This window comes from Furipterus horrens, unplaced genomic scaffold (assembly GCF_987537825.1).
Source record: "Furipterus horrens unplaced genomic scaffold, mFurHor1.1.pri manual_scaffold_5, whole genome shotgun sequence".
Classification (NCBI taxonomy): domain Eukaryota; kingdom Metazoa; phylum Chordata; class Mammalia; order Chiroptera; family Furipteridae; genus Furipterus; species Furipterus horrens.
Window position 1 is genome coordinate 162,754,214 of NW_028327175.1, and position 26,569 is coordinate 162,780,782.

The 26,569-nt window shown below is 38.3% G+C and overlaps 1 pseudogene; it reads left to right on the forward strand.

Annotated features, from left to right (window-relative positions):
- Nucleotides 1-18,238: 18,238 nt before the first annotated feature.
- Nucleotides 18,239-19,411, forward strand: LOC150010275 (F-box only protein 6 pseudogene; annotated as a pseudogene).
- The last annotated feature ends 7,158 nt before the right edge of the window (nt 19,412-26,569 follow it).

The following is a 26,569-nucleotide window of genomic DNA, read 5'->3' on the forward strand; positions in this document are numbered from 1 at the left end:
AAAGCAATGTCTTGGACTCCAGGAGGCTTCTGTCTCACTCAGCCACAATCCCCTCTGATTTTTACAGCCAGAAGTTACGGGGACTTCTCTTCCTGACACTGGAATTCTGGTCTGGGGGTTCCGGTGTGGGGCTTGTATACTTTGCTCCTGAGGAAGGACCTCCCTAGCCAAGATATGCCTCCTGATTTTTAACTGCAACACATGGGTATGGGACCAGCCTGTTCCACATCTCCGCCCCTCCAACCAGTCTTGATGTGGCTTCTTCATTATATCCATAGTTATAGGACTTCTGTTCAGCAAGATTTCAAGGAGCTTTGAATGTTGGTTGTTCTGCAGTTTATTGTAATTTTGATGTAGTTGTGAGAGGTTTTAAGCACTGCATATACCTACATTGCCATCTTGACCAGAACTGCAAATAATATTTGATAATTTTTAACTTTGAGGAAGATTTTTCTGCTGATGCAGCTCTTACTGGAGCTATTAATAGTATTTTTTCCCATTTCATTGTACCTTACATGTTTTTATTGTATTACCATTACTATTTATCCCTCCTATACCCTCTTCCACCTCCACCTGTTCCCCCTGCAACAATCATCACACCGTTGTCTGTGTCCATGAATTCTTTTTCTTTCTTTTTTGCTTGCTTCCGGTACCACCTACCCCCCAGAGCTGTCAGCCTGCTCTCATCTATGAGTCTGTCTCTATTTTGCTTGTTTGTTTAATTTGTTCATTAGATTCCACATATGAGTGATACCATATGGTATTTCAATATCTGTCTTTCTCTGACTGGCTTATTTTGCTTGGCATAATGTTCTCCTGGTCCATCCATGCTGTCACAAAGGGTAAAATTTTCTTCTCTTTTATAGCCCATTGTGTAAATGTACCATAGCTGTTTTATCTACTTATCTACTTATGGACACTTGGGCTGTGGCCAAATCTTAGCTATTGTAAATAATGCTGCAATGAATATAAGGTGCATATGTTCTTTTGAATTAGTGTTTTGGGGTTTTTTTTGGATAAGTTCCCAGATTTGGAGTCTCTGGGTTGTAAGGCAGTTCCATTTTTAATTTTTTGAGGTAACTCCATACTGGTTTCCACAGTGGCTGCACCATTAACAACGCCCTGCAGCAGTGCACAAGGGTTCCAATTTGTCCGCACCCTCACAGATATTTGTTATTTGCCCTTTTTGACAATAGCCATCCTACTGGGCATGTGGTAGTATTTCACTGTGGTTTTGATTTGCATTTTCTAATGATTAATGATGTTGAGGATCTTCTCATTTGCTCATTAGTTATTTGTATATAATCCTTGGAGAAATATCTATTCAATTACTCTTTGCCCAGTTTTACCCCAGCTTTACTGAAGTATAATTGACATGACATTGTAAATTTAATATTGTGTTGATTTGATACACTTATATATTGTGAAATGAATACCACAGTAGGATTAGTTAACACTTCCATCACCTCAAATATTTACCGTGTGTGTGTGTGTGTGTGTGTGTGTGTGTGTGGTGTGAGAACATTTAAAATCAATTTCCTAAGCAACTTCCAAGTATTTAATACAATATTATTAACCATGCTGTACATTACATCCCCAGAATTTATTCATCTTAAAACTGGAAGTTTGTACTCTTCTAGTGATATTGTCTCAATTTCTCTAACCCCCAGCCCTTGGCAACCACTTTTCTATTCCCTATTTCTATAAGTTCAGCTCTTTTAGATTCCACCTATAAGTGATATCATATGGTATTTGTCTTGCTCTGACCTATATCACTTAGCATAATGCCCTCAAGGTCCATCTATGTTGTCACAAATGGCAGGATTTCTTTCTTTCTCAAGGCTAAATAATATTTCATTGTATATGTGTGGGGTGTATGCGTGTGTGTGAATACATCTCACATTTTCTTTATCCATTCATCTGCAGATGGACACTTAGATTGTTTTCATGTATTAGTGATTGTGAATAGGGCTGAATAGTCCTTTGGTTATTCATACCCAGAAGTGGGATTCTGGATCATATGTATAATAGTGCTATTTTTAATTTTTCCATAGTAGCTTCATCAATTTACATTTTCACCAAGAGTTCACAAGGGTTCCCTTTTCTCCATGTCCTCACTAACACTTCTTGTCTTTTTGATAATAGCCATTCCAACAAGTGAGAAGTTGTATCTTATTGTGGTTTCATTTGCATTTCCCTCATGATTAGTTATGTTGAGCACCTTTTCATGTACCTTTATGTCTTTGGAAATATCTATTCAGATCCTTTACTCATTTAAAATATCAGACTTATTTAGCCACTGAGTTGTATGAGTTCTTTAATATACTTTGGGTATTAATCCCTTATCAGATACAACTTGCAAATATGTTTTCCAATTCTGCAGGTTGCCTTTTCAGTTTTTAAATGGTTTCATTTGCTGTACAGAAGAGTTTTAGTTTGCTGTAGTCCCACTAGTCTATTTTTTGCTTTTGTGGTCTTTGCTTTTGGTGTCTAATCTAAAAAATATCATTGCCAAGACCAATGTCAAAGAACTTACTGCCCATGTTTGTTTTTTTCCTACAAGTTTTATAGCTTTAGGTCTTCTGTTCAATCTTTTAATCCATTTTGAGTTGATTTTTGTGTATGGTATAATATAGTGGTCCCATTTCATTCTTTTGTAGATGGCTGTCCAGTTTTCCCAGCATCATTTATTGAAGAGACTATTCTTTTCCCCTTGTATATTCTTGGCCTTTGTTGTAAATTAATTAACCATAGATACATGGGTTTATTTCTGGGCCCTCTATTCTGATACACTGATCTATGTATCTGTTTTTTGCTAGTACCATACTCTTTTGAGTACTATAACTTTGTAATATAGTTTCAAATCAAGAAGAACTATGCCTCCAGCTTAGTATTCTTTCTCAAGATTGCTTTAGGTATTCTGGATCTGTTGTAGTTCCATACTAATTTTAGAATTGTTTGTTCTATTTCTTTGAAAAATGCTATTGGAATTTTGATAGGGATTGCATTGAATCTAGAATGGTTTGGGTTGTATGGACATTTAAAAATATTAATTCTTCCAATCCATGAACACAGGATATCTTTCCATTTGTTGGTGTCATATTCAGTTTCTTTAATCAAAGTCTTGTAGTTTTCAGTGTTTAGATCTTTCACCTTCTTGATTAAATTTGTTCCTGAATACAGTATTCCCTCACTTATTGCGAGTATTACGTTCTAGAACCCCCCCACGAAGAAGGAACCTTACATTTATTCTACACTCTTAAACCTACATAACTTTAACAACATATGTATACAGTACCATAAAATCCCACGATATAGCAAAAAAATCCATGATAAATAATTAAATATAATATTTTTTAAATCCTGCGATACAGTGAGGCTGTGATAAGTTAACCACGATAAGGAGGGACTACTGTATTTTATTGTATCTGATGCTATTGTGAATAAGATTATTTTCTTTATTTCATTTTCATGTATTTCATTGCTAGTATACAGAAATGCAACTTATTTCTGTATGTTGATTTTTATATCCTTCAACTTTACTGAATTTGTTGATTATTTCTAACACTTTTTTGTGGATTCTTCATATCATCTGCAAACAGACACTTTTACTTCTTCCTTTCCTTTTTGGATGCCTTTATTTTTTTTTATTGCCTGATTGACCCAGCTAGAACTTCCAATACAATGTTGAATAGGAGTGGTGAGAATGGGCACACTTGTCTTTTTCCTGATCTTAGAGGAAATTTTTCAGCTTTTCACCACTGAATATGATGTCAGCTGTCAGATTTTCATATATAGCCTTTTATGTTGAGGTATGTTCCTTCTATATGCAATTTGTTGAGGGTTTTAATAATAAGTAGATGTATTTTGTCAATTGGTTTTTCTGTGTCTATGAGATGATCATATGCTTTTCCTCTTCTAGTCTATTAATGTGGTGTATCACATTGATTGATTTAGATGTATTGAACCATCCTTTCATTCCTGGAATAAATCCCACTTGATCATGGATTATGATTCTTTTAATGTATTGTTGGACTTAGTTTGCTGATATTTTGTTGAGAATTTTTGTATCTATGTTTATCAGGGATATTGACCAGTACTGTTCTTTCCTTGCAGTGACCTTCCTTGGTTTTGGTATCAGGGTAATATTGTCTTCATAAAATGAATTTCATAGTGTTCCCTCCCCTTCTATTTTTTGGAAGTGTTTGAGAAGAATTGGCATTAATTCTTCCTTAAATGTTTGCAAAAATTTATCTGGGAAACCATCTGTTCCTGGGCTTTACTTTGTTGGGAGATCTTTGATTACTTATTCAATCTCCTACTCATTAATGATTTGTTCAGATTTTCTATTTCTTCATGATTCGATCTTGATAGGTAGTATGATTTTAAGAACTTACCTATTTCTTAAGTTATCCAATTTGCTGGTGTAAAATTGTTCATAATAGTAGCTTATGATCCTTTGTATTTCTATGGTGCCAGTTGTAATGTCTTCTTTTCCATTTCTAATTTTATTTTACTTTATTAGTCTAGCTAAAGGCTTTCCATTTTTGTTTATCTTTTTAAAAAACTTGACTTAGTTTTATTGATATTTTCTATTATTTTCTGGCCTCTATTTTATTTATTTCTGCTCTGATCTTTTATTTCCTTTCTTCTTCTAACTTTGAGCTTAGTTTTACTTTTTCTTAGTTCCTTGAGATTAAGATAGGTTATTTGAGATGTTTCTTTTTCTTTATGTAGCTGTTTATTGGCATAAAATTATCTCTTAGAACTGATTTTCTTGTCCCATAAGTTTTTTATTGATTTTTAGAGGGAGGGAAAGGAACACAGGGAGAGGGAGGGAGATGGGGGAGAAAGAGAGAGAAAGAAATTGATCTGCCATTCCACCTTTTTATGCACTCACTGTTTGATTCTGGTATGTGCCCTGACCACAGATCAAACCTGCAATCTTGGCATATCAGGGTGACACTCCACCAGCGGAGCTACCCAGCCAGGGTGAGGGCCAAGTTTTTGTGTCTCCTTTTTCATTTGTTTCAAAATATTTATCCTTTGATTTCTTCTTTGATACATTGGTTGTTCAGAAGTATGTTTAATTTCCACATATTCATGCCTTCTCCAGTTTTTCTGTTGTTAATGATTTCTAGTTTCATACCATTGTAGTTATAAAAGATACTTGGTATGACTTCAAGCTTTTTAAATTGGCTAAGATGTTTTTGTGACATGCTGTATCCTGGAGAATGATCTGTTTGTACTTGAGAAGAATGTTGATTCCACTTCTGTTGAATGGAATTTTCTGTATATGTCTGTTATATTCATTTGGTCTGAAACATAGTTCAAATCTAATGTTTTTCTTATTGATTTTCTGCCTGGATGATCTACTTATCTATTATTGAAAATAGAATATTGAAATACTTTACTATTTCTTTTGATAAATTGACCCCATTATCATTATATAATGACCTATATAATGGATGTCATTGTCTTGATCTTAGAAAACAAGCTTTCAGACTCTTACCATTGATATGATGTCATTGCGGGCTTTTCATAGATGTACCTATCATGATGAGAAAGTTCCTTTTATTCCTAGTTTGTTGAGTTTCTTTTTATGTGAAAGGGTTTTGAAATTTGTCAAATGCCTTTTCTATATCAATTGGAAATATTATGTGTGTTTTTTATTTATTCTATTTAATGTGGTGTATCACATTTCATATATTATACCATCTCTCGCATTTCAAGAAAAACATCCCACTGGGAAAATCTATAGCTTAAATAAGAAATGAAGAGATAAAATTCAAACTATTAAATCATGAATGAAAGTAGGGACATTACTACCACTTTTATAGAAATAAAGAGGGTTATAAGAATACTATGAACTTCTGGTCATGATTGCAGCGTAGGCAGACATGGATCACCTCTTTGCACAATCACATCAAATTTACAACTAAAATATGGAACAAGCATCACTCAGAACCTTCAGAAATCAAGTTGAATGGAATCTTGACAACTACAAAATTAAATAAACCACATCCATCCAGATGGGTAGGAGGGGCACAGACATGGGATGAGCTGATCCCTCATACATGTGTGGTGGATAAAAATTCTGGAGGGATATCTTGGGATTGAGGAGTCACAGCCCCATACCAGGCCCCCAGCCCAGTGTTCCAGCACTGGGAAGATAAGTCCCCACAGCTTTTGGCTGTAAAAACCAGCAGAGATTGAGTGAGTGGAAGAAACTGCTGGATCCCTAAGTAGTTCCCCTTAAAGAACCCACACATGGACTCACCTACTCAGACTCACTCCCTCTGAGCTCCAGCATTGGGGTGGTAGCTTGAAAGGCACCAGTGACATACAGGGAGGAATTGAAGTGCCTGGCATCAAGGTGAGCAGAGACCATTGTCACTTTTCTAAACCTTCCCCCAACAGAACCAACAAGCTGGTGCCATTACTGAGACTCCATCAACCTGACTAACACTGGCCCACCTTGGAGATCCCCATAGACTCCACCACACTCAACTTACTGGCCCACCCAAGCTGCTTTTCCATATGAATGGCTTGTCTTGGCTCATGTTTCAAAACTTCCTAAATCCTCTCAAACAAGCCACAGCTGGTCTCAGCGCACCCCAGGCCTGGCACTAGCAATAGCCAGAATAGATTCGCAGCTTGATTTTTCCTGGGAATCTCCAGGCCAAGCACAAAGATATCTCAGATTGTTTTATAGTTCAGGCACATGCCGCAGGAAGAACATAGGTGGGGGCTGATCTTGGCCTGCACTACCTGGGAAATCCCAGAGCCTGCACACCCAGTGAACAACTACAGACCACCTTGGAGGACCACCACCGTGCCCCTGCACAGCTGATTATCCACAGAAGATGGAGGTTGGTGGTATGTGGTCACAGCCAATCCTTGGAGCTGACTGGCCTGGGTAAACCCCTCCCATTGATCTACCAACAACAACCAAGGCTCAACTACAAGAGGAGGGTGTACTCAGCCCACACAAAGGTCCCACCTTGAGTACCCAGCTTGGGTGATAGGGGAGGCTGTGCCACTAAATCCTACAGGACACCTACTACATTAGGCCACACTACCAAAACACAGAGCCAAAGCAGCTCAACCTAATACATAGAAACAAACACAGTGAGGTTGCCAAAAGGAGGAGACAAAGAAAAATGGCCCAAATGAGAGAACAGATCAAAAGCCCAGAAAAAGAGCTAAACAAAATGGAGATAAGCAATCTATCAGATGCAGCATTCAAAACAATGGTTATAAGGATGCTCAAAGAACTTAGTGAGGACCTCAGCAGCATAAAAAAGATCCAGTCAGACAAAAGATACACTAATTGATATAAAGAACAATTTACAGGGAAACAACAGTAGAGTGGATGAAGCCGAGAATCAAATCAATGATTTGTAATATAAGGAAACAAAAAATAATCCAAACAAGAACAAAGAATCCCCCAAAATGAAGATAGTGTAAACAGCCTCTGGGACAACTTTGAGGGTTCCAACATTCTCATCACAGGGGTGCCAGAAAGAGAAGAGAAAGAGCAAGAAATTGGAAACCTATGTGAAAAAATAATGAAAGATAACTTCCCTAATTTGATGAAGGAAATAGACATACAAGTCCAGGAAGCACAGAGAGTCCCAAGCAAGATGGATGCAAAGAGGCCCCTTCCAAGATACATCATAATTAAAATTCCAAAGGCTAAAGATAAAGAGAGAATCTTAAAAGCAGCAAGAGAAAATCACAGTTACCTACAAAGCAGTTCCTATAAGACTATCAGCTGATTTCTCAAAAGAAACTTTGCAGGCTAGAAGGGACTAACAAGAAATATTCAAAGTCATGAAAAGTAGGGACCTACAGCCAAGATTGCCCTACCCAGCAAAGCTATCATTTAGAATTGAAGGGCAGATAAAGAGCTTCCCAGACAAGAAAAATCTAAAGGAGTTCATCATCACCAAACCATTATTATATGAAATGTTAAAGGGACTTATTTGAGAAAAAGATTAAAACTATGAACAATAAAAGGGTAAAAAATACATATGTTTCAACAATTGAATCTAAAAACAAACTAAACAAACAAGAACAAAAGCTGAATCATGGATACAAAGAGCATTTTTTAATAAACAGTTAGGTGTTTTTTAAAGATTTTATTTTCTTTCAGAGAGGGGAAGGGAAGGAGAGAAACATCAATGACATCAATCAGTTGCCTCTCACATGCCCCCAACTGGGGACCTGACCCACAACCCAGGCATGTGCCCTGACAAGAAATTGAACTGGCAACCTTTCAGTTCACACACCAGTGCTCAATCCACTGAGCCACACCAGCCAGGGCCAGAGAGCATTTTGATGGTTGCCACTGGTGGGGGGATTGTGAGGGGTTTAAGAAGTACAAGTATGTGGTTACAGAATAGCCATGGGGTTGTAAAGTACAGTATAGGAAATTAGCCAAAGAACTTTTACACATTACCCATGGACATGAACAATGGTGGGGGTATTGCCTGAGGGAGTGGGGGATGCTGGGTGAAGGGAGGCAAAGGGGGAAAATTCAGGACAACTGTAATAGCATAATCAATAAAATATGATTGAAAAAATAAAAGTGTACTATGAACAATTGTACATCAACAATTGTTAACCTAAATGAAAGGGACAAATTGCTTAAACACAAAGACTAATAAAGATATGGAAAATCTGAATAGACCTATGAGTACTTTTGGATTAAATCTATAATGAAAAACCTCCCAACAACAACAACAAGAAGCCCTGGACCAGATGCCTTCACTGTTGAATTCTACAAAACATTTAAAGAAGAACCAAAACAAATTCTTATTCTTCCAAAAAAATCATCACTGTCCAGTATCACTCTGATACCAATGTGAGACAAAGGCCTTATAAGGAAAGAAAACTGCAGAGCAATATATATTTGCATGAATATTGATGCAAAAGTTCTCAAAATACTAGCAAATTGAACTCATCAGCATACATGATTATATACAAAAGCCATGTGCCTACCACCTCTCAGCATCGTCTGGCTGCCACTGGGCTTTCAAATACAGACATTCTTTCCCTTCTGAACATCATAGCATTTTATCTCTGCTTTATAACATCCTTTCAACCTTGTATTCTAGTTATTTGTGTATAGCATGTTTCCTAGATTTTCCTCTATACTCAATCATATAGTCTGCAAATTATGATGATTTTATCTTATTTTATTGGTCAATACTTTTCCAGCTGCTAATAATATAGCACTTTACCTAATTTAAGCAAAAATATTATTTAAATGATATTAATTAGGTTACAAAATATACAGGGGTAGGAGATGCTGAGCTTGGATGCTACACAACAAGGAAAAATGCTGCCACTCGGTATTTATGAAGAGATGTCAGATGCTCTGCCATAGAAGCCCCAGAAGAACCACGTGCCACCACCATGAGGCTCATCAAAAGATTGTCTTCCCAAATGCAAATGTTTGTTTTTGTCATTTTTACTTCTTTTGTGTATGTGTTTGTTATTTGTTGTATTTATACATGACCTTTCTATTTTTACATTTGATCTTCGTACTATCTTTAGAGTTGGTTGATCCACTGCTTTTACTATGTGTTGGCCCTTGTCAATGAGCATTTTTTTCTTTTTCTATATTTCTTTATTCATTTTTTTTTAGTCTTTTTCTTTAATTTAAAGAAGTTCCTTTAACATTTTTTGTAATACTGGAAATACCGGTTTGGTGATAATGAACTTCTTTAGCTTTTTAGTCTGGGAAACTATATCTCTTTCAGTTCTAAATGATACTCTTACTGAGTAATCTTGGTTGTAGGTGTTTGTTTTCATCACTTTGAATATTTTGTGCCACTCCCTTACAGAGTTTATGTTGAGAAGTCATCTGACAATCTTATGAGAGCTCCCTTTCAGATAACTAAATGCTTTTTTCTTGCTACTTTTAAGATTCTTTCTTTGTCTTTAACGTTTGGCATTTTAATTATGATGTGTCTTGTGGTGGGCCTCTGGGTTCATCTTGTTTGGGACTCTCTGTGTTTCTTGGACTACCATGACTATTTCCTTCTCCATGTTAGGGAAGTTTTCCATCATTATTTCTTCAGATAGGTTTTTATTCTTTGCTCTCTCTCTCCTTCTTCTGGTACCCCCATGATGCAAATGTCGGTATGCTTAGTGTTGTCCTACAGGACCCTTAAACTAACCTCATATTTTTAATTTTTTTTTCTTTATGCTGTTTTGAATGGGTGTTTTTCTGCTACATTATCTTTCAGATCACTATTCTGTCCTCTGCTTCATCTTATCTGATGTTCATTATCTCTAATTTCCTTTTATTTCAGTTCTTGTATTCTAGATTTATGATTGGTCCTTTTTTATGGTTTCTATCTCTTTGTTGGGGTTCTCATTGAGTTCATCTATTCTTTCCCATAGTTCATTGAGTATCCTTATTACCAGTGTTTTGAACTCGGTATATGGTAGATTGTTGTCTCCATTTTGATTAGTTCTTTTTCTGGGATTTTGTATTTTGCCTTATTCTTTCATTTGGGACATATTTGAGCCCTCATTTTGGCTGGCTCCCTGTGTGTGTTTCTATGTATTAGACAGAGCTGCTATGTCTCCCAGTCTTGGTAAAATGGCTTTATGTAGTAAGTGTCCTGCGAGGGCCAGTGGCATAATCTCCCTGTTCGCTTGAGCTAGAAGCATCAGGATATCTCTTTGTGGGTTGTTTGCCACATGTTGTGGTTGCACCTTGATTGCTGTTTGGATGTCACTGGGTGGGACTCTCAGATTGACTGGCTAGAAGAGCTGACCTTGACTACAGTAGACAAGCTATTGTGCAGGAGCTGATGCCATGAGGCACGATTGGCTCTAGCCATACTCCGGTGCCAGATGAATCCACCCTTCATGTGTGTCATTTGTGGAGCTGGTTGGGTGGTGCTCTGCTATGGGGTGAAGCCAGTCACTGGTTCTATTAGTTCTGGAGCCTCTTCAAAGGGCTCCAGAACTAATACAAAATCAGTCACCTTTTGTACCTAGCTTGGGGCTGCCTGGTGAAAGCTACAGAGTGATCTGTAGTTGGTTGCGACTTGTGCTGGACTTGGATTGGCTACTACAAACTGAGTCTGGCTACCACTAGTGCTGGGCTTGGAATCCTTTGAAGGGCACCATGAAGTAAGCTGAGGCCAGCCGCCAGTTGTGCCAGGCTTGTGGCCACTTAGTTGAAGCTATGTTCCAAGCCAACATTGGTCACAGCTTATGCCAGGTTTGGGACCACCTGATGGGAGTTATAATGTAAGTTGAGACTGGTCGCCTTTTCGAGGGTCTCCTAGTAAAAGTATTGGGCATGCTGAGGCCAGCTGCTGCTTGTTTGTGGTTTGTGGACCTTTGAGAGATTTTAGTAAAGTCTGCAGCATGAGCCTTGCTTATTTGGAAAAGCCACTGGAAGCAGCTCAGGTCACACACAGGAGTTAGGTGAGGTGGGGTCTCAGGGAATCACCAGGGTGGGGCAAATTGTGTTAGTGAGGTTACAGGAGAACTTAGATTTGGTGCTTTCCTGTGCCTGCTGGCTGGGTGTGAGGAGAGCTCGGCAAAGGAACAATGGTGCCTGTGTGCACCCTGTTCCAGGAGAGAGCTGCCCTGACCCCTGACCCCTGCCCCTCCAGCATCACACCGAACTAGTCAGTTCAGTTGCTCCCCATACGTCCCTGGCACTTTTCAAACAGCTGCCCCAGCACTGAACCCAGAGTGAGTGAATTTGCGAGTCCCTGAGCAGTCATCTAGTGAAACACCTGGGACCCTCTGTGTCAGTTGGATGCAATCTTCGCTGGTTTCACAGCCACATGTTATAGGGACTTGACTTCCTGCTGGGAAGCCTGGTATGGGGCTGGGACTCTCGCTCCTCAGGCGGCATCTCTGCAGCTAAGACATTACTCCCAATTCTTAATTGTCACACCATGGTGTGAGGCTTGCCTCTTCCCCTCTTACCAGTCTCATGGCTTCTTCTTTATGTCCTTAGTTGTTGGAATTCTATTCAGTTCACCTTCAGGTGTTTTTCAATGATGGTTGTTTAATAATTTAGTTGTATTTTTGATGTGGTCATGGAAGGAGGTGGGCACAGTCATCTTGATAGGAAGTCAAGAATACTATCTTGACTGCTATTACTTCATAAAAAGTCTTTAAATCGGGTCGTGTAAATCTTTCAACTTTGTTCCCCTTTTCCAAAATTATTTTGTTTCTTCTATATATTTTATATCTTTTATATTTCCATATAAAGTTTAGAACGAGCCTATCAATTAAAAAAAATACTTGGGACTTCTGGCCAAGATGGAGGTGTAGACAGACACTCTGCGTTTCCCTCCACAACTAAAAAGGAATACAACTACCTCAAAACGAGAAACAACCAGAAGTTCCAGAAAATCAAACTGCGTGGAAGTCCAGCAAATGAAGATACTGTATAAAGAAGAAATACTCATCCAGACAGGAAGAAGGGGCAGAGCCAGGGCGGAGAGGACGCAATGTGGTGGTGGAAACAGCGACAGCAGCAGGCCGGCAGAAAGCACAGTCACATGTTTTAAAAAGTCAGGAGGGACACCTGGGGAGCATTCCCAGTGTACAGCTACATAGGTGAGATTGAACACTCTGAAGCAGTGTATAAAGTAAGCAAAGGATTTTAATGATTGCTGGCCAGTTGGGCAGACCCTGAGCTGCTCTCTAACACGCTCTGATGTGGAATGGGATGTAAACGCTGGGTTATATACTGGTCATGTCCCTTTGTTTCTTCTTTGGCGGGAAACAGCCTTAGGAAGAGGGGGCTGGGCAGGACTGTAGGAATGTCTTGGCAGTAACAGGAACAGAAATTTGCAAGGCTATAAGGTTATCTCCGGCAGTAGCATAGCTCTCCAGCCAGGGATGAATTCTCTGTGAAGCAATTTATCTTCAAAGGGCTAGATATCCTATAAAGTATAACTTTCACAAATGTTATAAACCAGACACAAGCAAATGGAAGGCGATAGAGGCTGAAGTCCTTTTAGCTTGTAAATCACCAATTGCTACAACACTCCTCCCACATTCCTCTCTCCAAGGCTTTTTAGCAAGCCCTTGCTACTTACAAAGAACATCTGAAGCCCCTACATGTTTACATATTTAGCAGACCTTTGAAACTTTTTACAGGGAATATTTGGTCCCCCTACACCAGCTCCTCACAGGACCTAGCAGCTTACGGTCTCAGCACCAGGGAAAATCAAGCCTTATTGCTACTGACTGCGCAGACCAGTGCAGGTTGGGACAGACACAGAAACGGCCAGTCTCACAGCGAAGTCTGCTAATTTAAAGGGCCCCCAAGAGCCTAGAACATCCGCAGAGCCACCCACTCTGGCAATGACAGGCAGGGCAGCACCTAGAGGGGCGCCAGTCTGGTACGGAAGTGGGAGAGGTGCCTGAAAAAGGGGCGAGTGCTGGGCAGGCGGCATTGTTCCCTTTCGGACCCCTCCCCCACATACAGCGCCACAACATGGTGAAACAGTTCGCCCTGCATTGACAAATCCCTAAGGCTCTGCCCCTTACAACATAACAGGAGTGACAGCTCTACCTAGGATGCGGAGGCAAACAAATGCAGGAGCCTATCAGAATGAGGAGACAGAGAAGTATGGCCCAAAAGGAGGAATGGATTAAGGTTCCAGTGGGAGAACTAAGCGACGAGGAGATAGACAACCTAAGAGATGAGGAGATAGACAACCTAACAGATGCAGAATTCAAAACCCTGGTGATAAAGATGCTCACAGGCTTGACAGATATGCTTGAGTACAGCAAATGCATTAAGAGAAGAAGTGAAGGCTATGCTAAGTGAAACAAAGGACAATCCACACAAAACCAATGGTGAAGGAAAGGGAAGCAGGGTTCAAATCAATGATTTGGAACATAAGAAAGAAAAAACAGTCAACCAGTGCAGAATTAGGAAGCAAGAATTGAAAAAAATGAGAAAAACTTCCCAAATTTTGTGAAGGAGATGGACATACAGGTCCGGGAAGCACGAAGGGTCCTGGGCGAGCTGGACGCAGAGGGGACCACACCGGGATGCATCCTGATTGAGATGCCAAAGGTGAAAGATAAAGACAGAGTCCTGGGGGCAGCAAGAGAGAGGCGGAGAGTTGCCTACAGGGGGATGCCTATAGGACTATCAGTTGATTTCTCAGAGGACACTTTGCAGGCAGGAAGGGACTGGCAAGCAGTATTCAATGTGATGAAAGGCAACCTGCAACCAGGATTACTCTATCCAGCAAAGCTATCATTTAGAGTGGAAGGGCAGATGAAGTGCTTTCCAGACAAGGTAAAGCTGAAGGAGTTCATCATCACCATGCCATTATTATATGAAATGTCAAAGGGACTTACTTAAGAAAAAGAAGATCAAAACTATGAACACTAAAATGACTACAAACTCACAACTATCAACAACTGAATCTAAAAAATCAGAACAAAATCCAACTAAGCAAACCAGAATAGAAACAGAATCGTAAGTATGGGGATCATTTGGAAAGTTATCGATGGGGAGAAATGGGGAAATGTGCAGGAATTAGAAGCATGATTGGTGGTACAAAATAGACAGGGGGGGAATTAAGAATAATATAGGAAAGGGTGAAGCCAAAGAACTTATATGTCCGACCCATGGACATGAACTAAGGGGTGTGGGATTGCTGGAGGGAAGAGGGGTACTGGGAAGAGGGGAGAAAGGGGGAAAATATTGCAACTACTGTAACAGCAATCAATAAAATATACTTAAAAAGAAGATTTTTATAAAAATAAAAAAAATCTTGCTTGGATTTTGACTGGGATTTTGTTGAAGCTACAGATTAATTTGGGGAGAATAACATTGAGTGACCTGGTCCATGAACATGATCTATATCTCCATTAATTCTGGCCTTCTTTAGTATTATTCAGTGATGTTTTATATCTTTCACTACATAGTTCTTATATTTTGTTAGACTTGTTTAACATTTTTAATGTAAATAAACAAATTAATTTTAGAACTCAATTTCAGATTGATTTTTCTATATGGATTTTGTATTCTTGTTAATTGTTGAAGCTCAGTCAAATTTAATTATTAGAATGGCATTTTCCTTTAGCAACTTTAATCTTTTCCTTTTTATTGTATTAATTGGGATGACAGTGGTTAACAAAATTATACAGGTTTCAGGTGCACAGTTCCACAGCACATCATCTGTACACGGTATTATGTGTTCACTACCCCAAGTCAAGTCTCCGTCCATCACCATTTACCACCCACATACCTTCTTCTACCACCCCCAACTTCCTCCCCCTGGCAATCACCACATTGTTGTCCATGAGTTTTTTATTTTTTCCTGAATCCCTTCATCCCCTAAGCCCTCAACACCCCCCCAATGGATGACAGCCTGTTCTCTATTAGTTTTAAAGCTATTTTGTAATTTCCTAGAATTCTCTACAAACACAATCCTGTCACCTGTGTGAATAAAGACTGTTCTATTTGGTCCTTTCCAATGTATGCGCCTTATTTTGGGTTGGCCAAAAACTTTGGTTTTCTTCATAAGATGGCTCTAGTACTGCTTAGTTGTCTTTAACTTCATTTAAAACAATTTTGTTAAATTGTATTGTGACAGCTGTCATTGATTTTTTTTTATCATTAGTTTTGTTTTTTATAGTGTCCTTTAATGTTTTAAGAAAAAGGTACGAGAATGAGGAAAATATATGATCAGGCTCAATTATAATACTCCCTGAAGAATTGAAAGATAAGTTTTTCAAGCAAACACTTCAGCCCAACCAGTACATTTCTATCATCTATTCTTGACCAAATGGCTGCGATCAGAATTTCTAAACCTATTGAAATTTGGTTTGGGCCTGATAATTCTTTGTTTTTATTTTTTGAGATATAACTGACATATTATATTAATCCTAGGTGTACAATATAATGATTAGATATTTGAAGATATTGCAAAATGATTACCACAATATGTTGTGATCTATCACCACACATAGTTATAACTTTTCCTTAGAGCTTTTAAGATTTAGTCTCTTAGCAACTTTCAAGTATACATTACAGTATTATTAACTATGGTCACTAGGTTGTACATTACATCCCAGGACTTATTTTGTAACTGGAAATTTGTACCTTTTGACCACTTTCACCCATTTTACCCCCAACCCCATCCATCACCTCTGGCAACTAGTGACCTGTTCTCTATATCTGTAAATTTGTTTTATTGTTGTTTTTAGAGACCATGTATAAGTGAGATCATACAGTATTTACCTTTCTCTGTCTGGTTTATTTCACTTACCATAATGTCCTCAAGGACCATCAATGTTGTTACAAGTGGTAAGATTTCCCTCTTTTTATGGCTAAATAAGATTCCATTTTATATACAGTTGGCCCTCTGTATCTGCATCTGTGGATTCAACCAATGCCACATCAAAAATATTCAACAGAAAAGGTTACATTGCTGCTGATGTGTATGTACTATGTGGTTAGGCTATGATGATTGTACTGAAAATATACAGACTTCTTTTCTTGTCATTTCCTAAACAATACAGTATAACAACTATTTACATTGTATTAAGTATTTTAAGTAATCTAGAGATTCTTTTATCTAGAAGTGATTTTAAGTATGTGAGAAGATGTGTATAGATTATATGCAAATACTAGGCCATTTTATATAAAGGACTTGCACATCTGTAGATTTTGGTACCCCAAATTGGTCCTGGAACCAACCCCCGTGGAAACTGAGGAATGACTGCACTTACCACATTTTCTTTCTTCCAGTCATCCATTGATAGACATTTAGGTTGCTTTCATGTCTTGGCTATTGTAAATAATGCTGTAGTGAATATGAGGATGCATATATATCTTTTCAAATTAGTGCCTTCATTTCTTTCAGATAAATATGCACAAGTGGAATCTGGATCATATGTTGTTCTATTTTTAATTTTTTGAGGAACCTCATACTGTTTTTCATAGTGGCTATACCATGAATACAATCATTTAAAATCTATTTTTGGTATTATACTACAAACTTTAGAAGTTAAATATTTTCCTGTAACTTCTGCTATATCATCATTTCCATTCTGGTGTGTAAAGCTTATTCTCTAGATTCCTTGGGAAGGACTCATAGGAACAAGATTTTCTGAGTTCCTGCATGTAGACTTGTCTGTGTCCTTTATAACTGAAGGTTAGTTATTCGGATTAAAAGCCCCTTGTTCACACTTCCTTTTCTTGACTATCTTAAATATATTACATAAACCATTTTCTTCTGGGATAAAGTATTGCAGTCAACATTTGATGATGATCTAATTTTCCTCTCCCTTATAAGTAATGAGGTCTTTTAGCCAAAATGCTCAAAGGAATTCCCCACCCCCTCTTTAAAGTCTAGTAACTTTACAGAAATGTTTTGGTGTTTGTCACTCTGGCTTATTATTCTGAGGTACACAAATGGGCTCTTTCAATATGTATTTTTTATCTTATTGTTCTATTACAGTTGCCCAAATTTACCCCCATTGCTCTCTCCTGCCCCCTCTCCCACAGTCCCCTCCCTGTTGTCCATGTCCATGGGTCATTCATACTAGTTCCTTGATTAAACCCTTCCCCTTCTTTCCCCATTCATCCCCTCCCACAATATGTATTTTTAAATGTTTTCATTTTAAGGACGTGTTTTGTCAGTCCCAGCCTATTGACAGTGATGCTTTTGGCTAGGAATGCCTGAGCCACTTGCCTGGGCCTGTATGATTTACTGAGATCCTCCCCTCACCCTGTTTCCTGGACTGGAGCCAATGTTGTGACTGGGGCAGCCCTGTGGTTCTTATTATGATTGCAGGGTACACCTCAGCAAAAACCATCAGCAATCTTTGAAGATGATTTATTACTCACAGACCCAGGAGGGTACAGAGCATGCCAAGGGTCACATAGCAAGGTCATGGCTAGAAAGGGAGGGAACACAGACCTGGCTTTATTAGGGATTGAAGGTAGGGTACCTAGAGTTTCAAGGGTTCACTGGCAAATTTCAAGTATAAGAACATAAATTAGTGCATGAAACGGGAAAAGCAGAGACATTCAAGTGGTCAGTGTTCTAGATTATCCAGGGTTTTACAAGGGGAGCTCCATTAGTGGGGCAAGCCTGGTTCCTTGTCTAGTTGTCTTTGCTTGTAGCTGTCATACAGCTGACCACGTTTATTCAAGATGGATGGCTTTGAAATGGACGCCTCGGCAATCAGAAGCCTAGTATCGGGGAACGGAGGGCGCAGCGGGGGGCGCAGGCTCTGTGTCCGCGGAGCTCCGGTCCTGCCGGGGCGCGACGCCCCGTGCCCAGCTCTCGACCCAGCTGGAGGACAGGACAGGGGGTCCCCAGGCGCGGAGAGGGGCCTGTGTGTGCACCTCACCCCCACCCCAGCCATGGCTCTGGTCAGCATCAACGAGCTGCCTGAGAACATCCTGCTGGAGGTGTTCACATACGTGCCTGCCCGTCAGCTGCTGCTGCGCTGCAGACTAGTCTGCAGCCTCTGGCGCGACCTCATCGATGTCGTGACCCTCTGGAAACGCAAGAGCCTGCACGAGGGCTTCATTACCGAGGACTGGGATGAGCCTGTCGCCGACTGGAAGATCTTCTATTTTCTATGCAGCCTCCGCAGGAACCTGCTACGCAATCCCTGTGCTGAAGAGGATATGGCATTCTGGAATATCGACTCCAACGGGGGTGACCATTGGCAGGTGGAGAGCTTACCTGGAGCCCATGGGAAAGACTTTCCTGTCTCCGAAGTCAGGAAGTACTTTGTCACGTCCTATGACTTATGCCTCAAGTCCCAGCTGGTGAACCTCAAAGCCGAGGGCTACTGGGAGGAGCTAATGGACGTGTTCCGGCCGGACATCGTGGTTAAGGACTGGTTTGCCGCTAGAGCAGACTGTGCCTGCACCTACCAGATCCGAGTACAGCTGGTCTCAGCCGACTACATCACTTTGGCCTCCTTCGAGCCCCCACCTGTGACCATCCATCAGTGGAACGATGCCACGTGGACAGAGGTCTCCCACACCTTCTCAGATTATCCTCCGGGCGTCCGCCACATCTTGTTCCAGCACGGGGGCAAAGACGCCCAGTTCTGGGCAGGCTGGTATGGGCCCCGTGTCACCAACAGCAGCATCATCATCAGCCCTAAGATGACCAGGAACCCAGCACCCTCCACAACTCATCCACCCAGGCCCAGGCCGGGGCAGGAGGAGGATGCCGACTGGCTCCCCCCACTTCATTACTACAACCCCTTCTGACAGTCTGTCGTCTGACAGCTATTTATCCGTCCTCTGTCCCTGCCAGCCCAATGCCAAAGGTCCCTGCAGACAAGAGATGACCTGTCATGGGGCAGCAAGGCCCCCTGCCCAAGGACCTCCTGCCACAGAGTTGTAAGCTTGGGCAAACCCACCAGATTGTAACTTACTGTTAATGTAGCTCTGACATTTTGTCATAATAAATGTTTTCAGTAAAAAAAAAAAAAAAGAAGCCTAGTATCAGGTATTTACTCTATAGATAAAAGTTTTCTTGAAATGTAATTTCTAAGCTTTATTTCTTCACTTGGCTTTATATGTTTAGGGATTCTACTACCTTTATATTAGTTCATCTTTGCTTATTTTGAATGTTTTTCAATTTATTTTTTATTTAAAACATACCCTCCTTTATATCTTTTATTTTATTCATTCTTTCATCTGTTAATGAACACTTGGGTTTTTCACACCTTTTGGAGATTGTGAATAATGCTATGAACGTGGCTGTACAAATTTGATTCTTTGCGGTATATATCTAGAAGAGCAATTGCTGGATTGTAGTAGGGTAATTTTATGCTTAATTTTTTCAAACACTTGTTGTAATAAAATATACATGAAATTAATAATTTTTAACCTCTAATTGTACAGTTTAATGGTTTGGTGGCATTAAGTACATTCACATTGTTGTGCAACCATCACCACCATTCATCTCTAGAAATTCTTCACCTTCCCCAGTTTAAACTCGGTATTCATGAAACATTAACTCTCCATTTACTACTTCCCCAAATCTCCTAGTAACCAGCATTCTACTTTGTCTACGAATTTTTCTAGGTACCTCATATAAGTGAAATCATACAATATCCTTTTGAGTTTGGCTTATTTCATGGAGCATGTTTCCAAGGTTCATCCATGTTATTGCATGTGTCAGAATATCCTTCCTTTTAAAGCTGAATAATATTCCATTATATGTATATGCCACACTTTATGCATTTATCTGTTGATGAGCATGTGGATTGCCTCCACCTTGTGGCTATTGTGAATAATGCTATTAAAATGTGTATAAATGACTCCCTTTGTTCCCTGCTTTCATTACTTTTGGATATATACTCAGAACTGAAACTAAATTTTTAAGGAATCACCATACCATTTGCCACAGTGGCTGTACCATTTTATATTCTTACCTACCTTGCAACATAGATTCCAATTTGATAGCCTCACCCACACTCATGCTCTATTTTGTGTGTGTGTGTGTGTGTGTGTGTGTGTGATAATAGCTATCTTAAAGGGTGTGAGATGGAATCTAATTGTGGTTTGTAGTTGCAATTAGTGATGAGCATCTTTTCATGTACTAGTTGGCCATTAGCGTATCGTCTTTGAATTGTCTACTTAAACCCTTGATACATTTTAAAAATGAAGTTTTTGTTGTTTTTTAGTTACTAGGATTTATTTCTGGGCTCCCTTTCAATTGTCTGTATGTCTGTCTTATGCCAGTACAAAACTATTTTGGTTACTGTAGCTTTGGAGTAAGTTCTGGAATCAGGAAGTGTAATGTCTCTACTGTTAATCTTTTTCAAGATTGTTTTGGTTATTTAGAATCACTTGAGATTCCATATTTTAGGATGGATTTTTCCATTTTCATTAAAAAAAATCACGGGGATTTTGATAGGGATATTTTTTTCATCCTTTCACTTTCTATCTGTGCATGTCTTTAGTTCTAAAGTGAGTCTCTTTTAGACAACATATACTCTGGTCATGTCTTTTATCCATTATGTGAATTTATGTCTTTGGATCGGAAAGTTTAATCCATTTGCACTTAAAGTAATTACTGATAGGGATGGACTAACTTTGCCATTTTGTTTACGTCTTACAGCTCTTTTTATCACTTTCTCCATTACTGTGGTACTTTCTGTTTAATTGATTTTTTGTAATGACATGTTTCATTTCCTTCCCGTTTGTATATATTCTATAATTTTCTTTGTGGTTACTATGGGGATTACATATAACGTCCTAAAGTTATAATAATCTAATTTGAAATACCAACTTCAATTGAACACGAAAACTTTACAGCTCCAATCACCTTTATTAGTGAAATCACATTACATCTTTATATATTGTGTATCCATTAACAGATTTATATTTTTTATGCATTTCTTTTAAATCATATAGAAAAAAGTGGAGTTGCAAGTCCAAGTTACAATATTGATTTTTCTATTGCTCATATATTTACCTTTATATAGCACTTTATATTGTGATCTGGCTTTAGTCAGTGACTAGTATTCTTTCAACCTGAAAACTTTCTTGTAGGGCAGGTTGAGCGGTAATAAACTCCCTCAGCTTTGTTTAGCTGGGAGCGTCTTAAGCTTGCCCTCATTTTTATAGGACACGTGCTAGATTATAGAATTCTTGATTACTTTTTCTTTCAGCACTTTAAATGTGTTATCTTACTGTCTTCTAGCCTCCTAGGGTTTGGCCAAGAAAGCCACTGATAATTTTATTCAGGATTCCTTTTACCTAACAATTTTCTCTTGCTGCTTTCAAGATTTTTGCTCTGTTTGGCTTTCAAGAGTTTATTATGTGTCTCAATGTTGTTCTCTTTAAATTCATCCTACTTGCAATTCTTTAAGCTTTTGGGATTCTTAGATCCACAACTTCAAATTGGGGGAATTATTGACCTTTTTTTTTTTTTTTTTTAAATGATCTCTCAGCAACTACCTTTCTCAGGGATTCGTGTAACACACATACTGAGCTGCTTGATGGGGTCCTCTTTGTTCCTTTGTTTCTGTGCACTTTCCTCCCTTCTTTTCGTTCCTCAGACTTGCTTTTTAAATACCTGTCTTCACGTTTGCCGATTTATTCATTTGCCTACTCAAACCTGCTGTTGAATCCCTCTAGTAAACTTTTCAGTTATTGTATTTTTGTCCCAGAATTTTTGTTTGGTTCTTTTGAATTTTTGTTTGTTGATATTCTCATTTTATTCACGTTAACACTTCCCTCACTCCTTTTAGTTTTGTCCATATTTCCCTTTAGCCCTTTGAGCATATTTAAGACAGCTGTTTTAAAGTCTGTTTAGTTTACCCAGTGTCTGTGTTCCTTCAGGAATGTTCCCCCCAACCCCCACATCATTGCTCTCCCTTTAAATGGGCCATATTTTCCTGTTCCTTTGTGATTTTTCTTTTTGGTTGAAATTGAAGTATTTGCTTAAACAGTTTCTCTCCCAGTCTTTGCAGACTGACTCTATGCTGAGGAAGAGCTTCAGTAACTAGGTCACGTTTCAATCCTTGAAGTTAGCCTGAGGTGGTAGCTTAAGGTCTTGGCATGCATCTTCCCCAACCCTGCAGAAGCGGCTGCTATTGAGCCTTACTTTCCCTAAAAGTCTGACCCCAGCCTTTTTCTAAGTCCTTCTATTGTATTCCATTACCTCTAATCTCTTCCCTTTGGTATCTGCAAGTCTGTAGTGCCCTGGAAGCTTTAACATCAGTGTCTGATGCTTCCCAGGGCTTTTTCTAACTCTATGCTTTTTCCTGTCTGACTTTTGAGTTAGGTGAAGCAGACCAAGTTCTTGAGGCAGCTTCCAAACAGACTAGAACATGACAAACAGGGTCTGCTCCCTCTGGTTCAAGAGAGGGAATTGGGTATCGGGCAGCTACTTCCTCCTAAATGTGCTGCAGATTGGGGCAAGGTGATGGAAATTTTAGAACCCCATGAAAATTCATGCCATTTTTTTTTTTTTTTTTTTAATGTGTCATGCCATTTTGAATGTGACTTATCTGATTGAGTCTTCACTTGGTTACTTGGCTTTGGCAGTTTTCCAGATCTCTATAGTCATTTTACCCCAGCTCAGGTTGCTAGTTTCATGTCTCTATGGTGAAACAAAGGCTTGGAGCTTCCTGGTCCAGTGTCTTCCTCCAGAACTGATGTTCTTGAATGTGTCTTATACAAGCTAGAACTAGTCATAATAAGTGTCTTAGAACTAGCGGAAATGTTGATCCAAATCTATCCCCTTAAGGACAAAGTGCTAAAATGTAAACATGTTAATTCCTTAAAACACTTGAAAAATTAAATATTATTCTGAATTATCTTTCCCATTATGTTCAGACATATAAAGTCTGCTTTTTCTGCCCTAACCAAGATCCAAACCATGAATATGAAACTCTCTTAATGCTCTTAAAATCATAGAATCAAACAATTTGTACTGTTTTAGAGCAATGCTATTAAAAGCCGGTTCTCACTGAGATAAAGAGCTTGTACCAAAATGTAAGTAACACATTGCTTTCTTCATGAAAATTGTGCTATGAAAAAGCTGACTGAACACAACCATGTATTTATTGATGTATTTATTTACATTTTGATGCAATCTATTGATCTTGTTGTGGACCAATAACAAGCCCCGTGCCAGCTCTTCTGCAAACCAGACCAAGCAGCACCGTTTCAGAGCCTTGTACTCACTCCCTTATCTGAACTCCCCACACACTGTTTCCCCAAAGTTGAGTAAGTAAAAAGGGAATGTAGGAAAAATAACATTTAATAAGGATTACTTTTTTCCGTCTCAGATAAAAGTGTAAGAAGTGTTTCATGTCACAGAACCCTAACTTTTTTGCCTTTTAAATATAAAGTAAAGAGAGAACATGAAATAAATTCAGCTATGTTAGTTACTTCATCTAAGGGTTAACAACAACGTTTCATTATACAAATATCAAAGTGTAAGATTAATATGTTATTAGAAGTTAACCATTATGCAGTTATCTACGTAACATGATTTAACACCTGATATACCCAGACCCATATAAAACCTGCATTGCTATGGAGTTTTTTAATTTATGGCTTTAAAGTAGATATTATAATAATCCTGGCTCTCAGTGGACTTAAAAATACTGTAAGTGAATGCCTTTTAAAGAAAAGGCTGACTTAATATACAGCTCATCAACCTAGAAAGCCCTGAAATGTAGGAGTGCATGCACATCACTCTGTATGTTCTATTTACGGTGTTCTATTCTGAATCCTTTAAGGTGCTTAGCCTAAAACACAGTTGTTATTAGAAATAAGCCTGTTAGGAAATTGGAACAACCAAGTAACAAAATCTAAGGATTTCTTTTTTTCCTTCAGATTTTAGATCTTATTTTATCTGTGATTATCTTGCTTTGTAAACTGATTTCAACAGACTGGTGCTACAGTGTGAATTCAATAGGCCTCAAAAAAAGCAACTATGATGGACTTCCACTCCTTTTGTTTGTTCTTTTAAAATTTGCTTTTACATTTGATAAGACTGCCTTACTTTTTTAAAATTACTTAAGTCTTCCTGCATCAAAATGTATATTTAAGCAAGGGCTACATTTACACAAAAGTAAATTACAGTCCTCAAAAGTTAATAAAGCAGGCAGCCAAGAACTCTACTAGTACATTACATTTCATTTTGCAAAACTCATCAGTGTGGCAGCATAATATTGAAGGACGTTAGGCTATGAATATGAAATCCATTTCCTGGTAAATCTGATTATTTTGTATTCTCTAGTGTTAATTCACTCCTTTTTCTCTGTTATTCAATAGTGTTCTTTCTAAAACACCAACTCTTACTCTAGTGAAATAAGTGCTGCCAAGGAAGAGATCAGTTCTTATGTTGCTAGTATACAGATTGAGATATTTTTATTCAGCTTTCTCCTAGCAATCTCTATTTTGTAATTCTGTTTATTCTGTCTCAACTAATTTATGGTTATTTAATCACAATTGGGTGTTTGTGTTGTTTTGGTATGATATTATAAATTTTTTAATGGCAAGAATCTAGTCATTCAATTGTTTTGCCCATGGGGCCTGCAAATAAGTTCATTTTTCAGCTAAATGGACTTAAGTGCATACAATTTACATATAACCAGTCAACACATGGCTATGTAAGGATATTTACATTCTTCTCAGCAGCAATAAGATCATACACATACATACCCACACACTAATTCACATATTATTTATACATACGTTTTTACTGCTTATATCAACTCTTCTCAATCCTCTTGTGCTGTAATAACCTTTTTATTACATTTCAACAAAGGAGATGGTTGATTTCTTCTTTCATCACTGCATTTACCATTTAGCTTCCCTAAAAATGCTAGTCATTAGACTTTTTAAAATTCTACTAGATTTTTAAAAATTCTACTAGGTTATTATAAAGTTACCACATTTACTTACCCTGCTGTTCGAGTGTTCTGGTAGATACTTCAGTTAACTGCATGCTTAGTTAGTGAATGACAGGCACTTAGAGTTGGCGAGGAAACCAGTTTCCACACCATCCATGCTAGCCCTCATTTAAAGTTCACCATTAGGCAAAACAAAAACAAAATGAAACAGAAAAGGACTGCAATGACTACTGGACCCAAAGCTTTTTACTGGATTTTTTTTTCCTCCTTTTCATTTGGAAAGAAAAATCGTGGGTAATTATGAAACCTGGAATGGCTCTGTAGGATCCAAAACTGAAAAAAGTTTACCAATCCCTATATGGGGTTTGGGGTTGAATATAACAAGGAAATCTGTAGGATTATGGAATGTTATCTCCTTCTGAAGTAGATACTATTTCTATTCTACTTGCTAAAATATGTATGGCAGTTTAGGTTGGTTTCCATCCTTTGAACCCCAATTTTATTTCTATACTTTTAAATTAACGTTGCTTCCTTAAAATAAAAAAAATAAAAAAAAGATTTTCTTAAAAATCACCTGTGGTCACAAAATTTGACTAAAGTACTGAACTTAATTCTCAATATTTCTTACTAAAATAGTTGTGGTGGAACAAAAGGGTAGCTGAGAAAAGGAACCACTGATTTCTTTTTAAAATATTGGTAAAAGAAGTACCTTCTTTTCCGAGAATTAAATCAAATTCTTTCCTAAATATTGAAATACTGCACAAAGGATAAGAGCCCTTGTATGAACTAGGATTCTCTGTCAGAAATGTAAAGTTAGCCTAAGGCGTCACAAACATACTTCACTAGGTTCACATCTTTATACTACCACACCATATTTTTGAGTATTTTTGAAAGTCTTATTGTAATAACCCCATAACCGGCGAGGTAAGTTGCAGAGCTCCCTTTAAAGGAAACATATTTTGACTGATTAAAATAGCTGAGAGTTCAGAGAGCCTAAATTTTCTTCCATAAAAATGAGGTATTAAGAGTAAATGAAAACCAAGAGGATAAACCACACAGAAAACAAACATTTTTTAAAAAGATTTAAGATCATAAATAGGTCATTGTTGTCACAACACATTTCAGAATTGAAAAAAAACCCAAACATTTTGGCTTTTCAGGAAAAAGATTCCTTCTTTTTTAAAAAAAA